Here is a 6310-nt window from a genome sequence, read left to right on the forward strand (position 1 = left end):
TAGAGGGATTTCCTCTCATTTTAAAAAACAATAATTCTGAACTACTTTTTCTTCTGCACAATTGAATATTTGTGTACTTTGCTCCTATTGAGTGGCTCACTGATGCCGTTGTTTTTGTATCAATACATTGGTGAATAGAATCGTTCTATCCTGAAAAGATTTATTCCCCTTAAAGCTCGGGTACCAGGGGGGAATAATTTCCTTAAGGGGACATTGTGTATTCAATGGGTTCAAATTTTTCCTTTATGTTTCATACTATTGTTACAGATCCTCGAAGACCATTGTTGGCCCCAAGCGAACCCTTGACCTGGCTTACTTAACTCAGCGNAGGCTTCAACTGCAACGACAGAAATGATGGTAGATGAAAATCTTCAATTTGAACAATTTTTAGCTAGACATAAAAAAAAAGAAGACATAAATGTTCATTTTGAACTATGTAATGCATTAATAAAGCATTTATGGAAGAAATTTAATAATCTTGAAAGTTGAGTATTTATATAATGTTTATATAATTGTATTTCATTGATGATTTCACTTTTAATTGAATTATTCATTAATATGTATATTGTATAATAGGCGTAAGTCATTCAGACCCTTTAAAGTTGTCCGCATATTTCCCTTAGACACATCAATCTAGTCTTGTACCTATTAAACACCTCTATTATTCTTAATTTGAACGACTTAAACATTTTATGCAGACGTGATACAAAAAAATGTGATTCACGTTGTGCTAGCGCGTGAATCAATATTTTAACATTTTCCATTTTCCTTTTCAATTCTTTCTTCCTTTTTTTTTCAAAAAATGAATAACAATCTTTTTCTCTTTCCTCTCTTTCAAGACAACACGGCCCCTTCCACCACCACTTCTTCACAACAAGTCACCACCATTTTTTTTTATAAATTTCCTTTTTCTTTCTTTTTTTAATCTTCTTATCATTGTACTATATTAATTTTTTAGATTATAACTACCTTTGTCATCTTTTTTGTCGGAAAAAATAGAGATCGCCATCTACGGTTCTTTGCTAGAAGAAATGCAGACAACTACGTCTTCTTTGTCGGAAAAAATGGAGACCATTTTCCACGTCTTTTTTGCCGGTAAAAATGAATGTCATTATTCAAAAAAATTATCTCTCTCTTCACCTCCTCGCACACACACCGCCCCAACCCACACCCTTCTTCCCCACAAAACAAAGCAAAATAAAAAAAAAATTGAACTCAAAATAAACGAAGGAAGAACAATTTTTTTAAGAAAATACTACGAATTTAAAATGGGAATAAGAAAGAAGGCATAACACAATGGTGGACAAGGATGACTGTAAGGGAAAAAGAAGAAAGGGGTGGGCTACGATGGGGTGGGAGTGTTGGGGGTGGAGTAAGGGTGTACAAGTGGATTTATTTTCTTTTTCCTTTTTTTAGTTGAAATTCTCTTCATTTTAGATTTGGACTTTTTAATATTGAAAATGATTTTTATAATTATTTTAAATTAAAATGTCTCATGTCTTCATTTTATTTGTTATTTTGTCATATCATCTATATGTGTACTAGATGTGCTTCCTCTTTTGACTAGGTGTCAGAAAAATGTTTGATAGGTATTTATTTTTAAGATTGGAGTGTCTAATAGGTACAAGGTGAATTGAGGTGCCTAAGTGACATATGCAGACATCTTTAACGGGTCGTGGATGACTTAAGTCTATATAATATTTTCTTGCAATTTATGTTATTTAGAAATTTATAATAAAATATAAAAATATTTTAAATAAAGAATTCGAAAAGAATTTTTTTATTACATGAAAAATATATAGGGTGATTGTTTGGAAAAAAGAAAGAAAAGATTTATATTATGAAATAAGAAATTAAAAATAAAATAGAAATCATATATATATATACACACCCTAGGCCCGCCTACGTGGTGCCACCACAAACCAGAATTCCCTTTTAATTTATTTATTTCTACAGCTAGCCTTTCCCTCCTGTCAGAAACTTTCACAACAAATTAAGCCTCCACAAACTCTTCTATATGTATAAATATCAGCCCCTTTTGAACTTACTTAAGCAACTGATCGCCAGATAGGAATACCAAGCCAAACTTAAGTTTGAAAAACTGGTACAAAAATGAAGTATTGGGTCAAACTATGTGAGTTAGCTGGCTCAGATGAATATATAACAATTATACCTTGAGAATTTTCTTTTTAATTTTGGAATTGTGAATGCTTCTCCTTTAATATGTATACTTGCATTGTTGGATGCATTAGTCTACCATTTCTCAATAATATTATTTTACCTTTGGTGATTTGAGTTAATTATTTTTTTTGTCTAGGGGTGGTACAATATAGATTGAAGGTAAATGTCATTTATTAGAGCTTTGAATGAAATATGATGAGTTGCGACTTTCACGAAGAGTTGCGACTTTTATGAAAAGTTGTGACCTTTCCGAAGGGTTGTAACTTTTTCAAAGAGTTGTGACATTTCCGATAAGGCACAATAAACATTTGTTCACACTACCATTTGTTGTCTATAAATAGAGGGATTTCCTCTCATTTTAAAAAACAATAATTCTGAACTACTTTTTCTTCTGCACAATTGAATATTTGTGTACTTTGCTCCTATTGAGTGGCTCACTGATGCCGTTGTTTTTGTATCAATACATTGGTGAATAGAATCGTTCTATCCTGAAAAGATTTATTCCCCTTAAAGCTCGGGTACCAGGGGGGAATAATTTCCTTAAGGGGACATTGTGTATTCAATGGGTTCAAATTTTTCCTTTATGTTTCATACTATTGTTACAGATCCTCGAAGACCATTGTTGGCCCCAAGCGAACCCTTGACCTGGCTTACTTAACTCAGCGGAAGACAATGTTCATATAGTAACTCAAAGAAATAACATCTTAGCCAAAATGGCAACTCAAGTCTTAAACGATACAAATGAAATGAATAAGACTAAATATGAAGCCTCTAATAACAACTGAGATGGATATTGGGTTAGACCTCACAACATCCTAATAAACTAAACTAGAAAGCAATGAAATGGATCCTCCGGAAAGCAAAGAGGCTAACCAACAGACTCTGAATTGCTCACTGGATCAACGATGTACCGGAATGCCGATCCTAGTTACCTGTGTCTACATCATAAGACGATGCAGGCCAACTGGCATCAGTACATTGAATGTACGAGTATGCGAGTTGGAATGCTAAAACAACATAAGCTTGAAAGAGATTATGAAAGAAACACTTACCTTGGCTCTTCTCAACTCATGAATACTTAACTGAACTCATTTCAATATAAAGCAGTTTAAAACAAGTGCAATATAAAGAAAAGTTATTTAAAAACATGATGTCAACTCTGTGTATATATAAGGATACAACATAACTCTGGAATGCATGAAAAAATAAAATAAACTGATGTATATAAAAATACAATAACTTCTGTGGGAGTTTCTCTAACCGACAACCATCACATAAGAGCTATAGTGATGATACAGCGATCTACCTCACGCTGCCAGCGCATCCTATACCCGGCCAAAGGTATAGGACCTAAACTGCCTAATGGATCCACTAGTCTATTGTGAAGAGGATTCATCTAAAAAGTATGACCCTTTTCTACCCATGGTGGTTACATGGTTTTATGGTGACGTGAGTTAACTGAACTCATGCTCATCCCTAATTCGGTACTTAATACTACTCTCAAAATATACTGGCTCTTATGTTTTTTTTAAAAAAAAACATACTTCTTATGTCATTTGAGATTAGTGCTCAAAAACTTAGCTCAAAGGCTATCTTGGAAATCTCAGTTTCCCTTCTTGCTTCATTTAGAAAGCCATTACTCTTTTCTGAAACTAGCCCGAAGGCTCTTTGTAAATCTCAGTTTCTGTTCTTAATAAAATGTGAAAACATTTTTAAATCTCTTTGGGAATACATAGTCCCCATATACTTCTTTGAAGAGAAGATCTTCAACTTTACATTTTTACTGAACTCAAAACTTAAGTCTTAAAACAAAGTTAAAACATTTGTGAAAGACTTTTGAAAACTTTAAGAACTTATCTTAACTTGACTCTTGACTTCTCTTGCCTCTGACCTTAACTGCTCTTGACTTGAATCTTAACTGATCCTTGAATTGAATTATGGATTCAAGGATTAAGATTTGTGATTGGAAAGATCTCATGTTGTTTAGGAATGATTCTAGATAGCTAACATAAGAAAAGACCAAAAATCAATATTTGAAGGTGGGTCCGCAATGCGGAGGCATAATTTAATTTTGGTTTTGAAACATCTTTTGAGGCAAAACACCCCGTGTCAGCTCCGCAACGTGAAGTTGAAATGTTCAAATCTGGGCACTAGGCGCGTGACGCGCGGCTACCCCTTAATTTCGTCCGACGAAATTTCTTCTTCGTTTTCCAACCCCAATTCACCCAACTTGGTCCTTTTTCTCAAATTACTTTTAGGTACAGATACCCAGCAATTGTACCTAAGAACCTAACTCGAAACGACCCTATGATGCGACGTAACGAACTTAGAAACTTCCCAACTCAGTCAAATTCAAGAACAATATATGAATTCAAAATAGATATCAAGATAATCAATACTCAAACTCATTTAGGTCGATCCCAAACTGAAATTAATATGCTTGGCAAGTGGGAGAATGATCTCAACGTTATGAGAGCCTCACATACCTGATAGAAGTAAATCCTTGGCGAAACACCAACTTTCTTGATCGGTCTTGATGAATTTGCCCTTTTCTCCTTCTTCTTTTCTCTTCTCCTTTCTCCTTAGTCCTAGCGTGAAAATCTCAAATTCTAAAACTGACTAAAATCTTATTTGACTCATATTAAACTCCTAAAAACGGATTAAAATAATAGGTCAATGAAAAGACTAAAATACCCCTTAAATTTTCGGATTGGACATTTCCTTAATCCAACAGCCCAACTTCCAAATGGCATAACTTGCTCATACGAACTCGGAATTGCGCAAACTTGGCAGCGTTCAAAAGATCATTCCAATAGCTTTCCAACCATACATGGAACTACACCTAGATCATCCTGAGCTAGTAGTTATGGTTGTTTGAAGTTGACCAAAAACTCAACTCTAACTTACTTGCAATTTTCCAGATTTCCTTATACTTTCCAAAAATAACTATTTCCATATTTTAAAACTTCTTTCTAGTTCTTTCTAGTTGCGAGATGTTACCCTTATGTTATTAATTATTGTTTTTGAGTATATGCTTTAAACTTTGTTGTTTATGTTTCTGCGAAGTTATTGTTATTATAGATTAAATAACACACGTTAATTGGGTATTTACGCAAGTTTTCTCTACTGCAATTGTTGAAGGTACAATTAAAAATCTCTTAGATATCTATACTATCATCTCTTGAAGACAAAATTCAAATTTGGTATGCCATTGTAAATACATAAAGATCTTAAAAACCTTATCGTACCTTGATGTGCGAAGTGAACCAGGAAAAAAAGACAAGAATTAATGAACTTTTGGCATGGCTTTAAGGATGTTGTGTTGGATGACCTATAGAGAAATATGATTAGACTGGAGCATCTTTTAATCTCAAAGACATAGATAACTACACAATAAATTAATTGTTCATATTCAATATGAAGTATGGATAGATTCTCAAGTTTACTGCAAGTTGTAAATACTTTTCTTGTAGATGTGTTTCTCGACACTACGATTGGAATAGAAATGTAGTTTCAAATTGAACTCCATCACTCTAGTACACTGATTTTTAAAAAGCACCCAAACAAATTGAATAGTTTTGTGTAATAAATTTCTCTTTCAAGTATATATGATAAGTTGAATTGTTGTCCAATATGATACATTCTTCCTTTAATTTTTCATTTTAATAATTTCTTATGATACATTTAAATGGGGAACTTTAAAATGAGATATGTAAAGGTAAAGGTAGGACTAAACTTTCTACACCTTAAAATTAGAATATTTTTCACTTTTTTGGCATTTTAAAATTTATTTATCTCTTCACCAACGATTATTTATTTATTAGAAAATTTAATATCGCAGGTTGATGTTCATTTTATTCCCCCAAAATATCCAATAGTAACACTTCCTAGAAGCAACAGGATAAATTATGAAATTATTAATGTTCGTTACTATGTAATCTTGTATGTAAGATAATATGGTGTTATAGTTTTAATGACTGATATATTTTAAGTATTATTTTATAAATTCTGTGATATTAAATTTCCGCGCGAGGCGCGAATAATTTTACTATTAATAATATAATATTGAGAAGAGAGAAGAACGTTCGTTTTAGAGAGTAAAATAGAGAATTATGTAGGAGTTAATTGT

This window comes from Solanum stenotomum, chromosome 11 (genome assembly GCF_019186545.1).
Source record: "Solanum stenotomum isolate F172 chromosome 11, ASM1918654v1, whole genome shotgun sequence".
Lineage (NCBI taxonomy): Eukaryota > Viridiplantae > Streptophyta > Magnoliopsida > Solanales > Solanaceae > Solanum > Solanum stenotomum.